A 700-nucleotide genomic window follows, 5' to 3' on the forward strand; every position below is an offset into this window, starting at 1 on the left:
CCCAAAAAAAAAAAGGAAAGAAAAAAGACCCAAAGGGGGAAAAGGAAAAGGAAGGGGGGGGGGAATTTTTTTTTTTAAAAAAAAAAAAAAAAAAAAAAAATATATATATATATATATATATATATGAAGTGTTTTCATTTTGAAGTATTTGAACGACACCAAGAGAGAGAAGAGAGCGAGGTGGTGAGGGAGGACAGAAATATGGAGCTGAGCACCAGGAGAAAGAGGCAGAGTGATGGAGAGGGTGTGAGGACGGAAAGGGAAAACTGAGAAGGGGAATGAGTGATGGGGCTCAAAGGAGCAGAAGGAGACACGAGGATGAAAGTGAAAAAGGAAAAGACAGCAGGCAAAATCTGCTCCAATGACTTGAACTGCTTGCAGATTTATGTGCTGTTCTGCGTATCATTATACATCAACCCGAGTGGATGCGGAGACTCAACTAATGTGACACCTGTGAGGTTGTACGTGTGTGCGTGTGTGTGTGCGTGTGTTTATCTGTGTATCTATTGCGGCACACTTTTATTCTTCCTCTACATGCAGTTTATGCCTCCTCCAAAGCAAACTGACTTCTGAGTTCTGCAGAAAGCACTCGCCTGTGGTGAGGCAACATCCACCCACATCCAAACACCATTTTTTTTTTTTTTTTTTTTTCCCCCCCCAAACCCCACCACCCTTTCGGGACTGGGCCAAAAAAAAAGGG

The 700-nt window shown here is 42.6% G+C and overlaps 1 protein-coding gene across 5 annotated transcripts in view; it reads left to right on the forward strand.

Moving 5' to 3' along the window:
• The window catches only part of bahcc1a (BAH domain and coiled-coil containing 1a), an 88915-nt gene that overhangs the window by 28792 nt on the left and 59423 nt on the right, over nucleotides 1-700 (forward strand). The gene's annotated exons all lie outside the window — the stretch shown is intronic.

The sequence above is a fragment of the Poecilia latipinna genome, unplaced genomic scaffold (genome assembly GCF_001443285.1).
Source record: "Poecilia latipinna isolate Pla-1442-1.1 unplaced genomic scaffold, P_latipinna-1.0 Scaffold325, whole genome shotgun sequence".
NCBI lineage: Eukaryota > Metazoa > Chordata > Actinopteri > Cyprinodontiformes > Poeciliidae > Poecilia > Poecilia latipinna.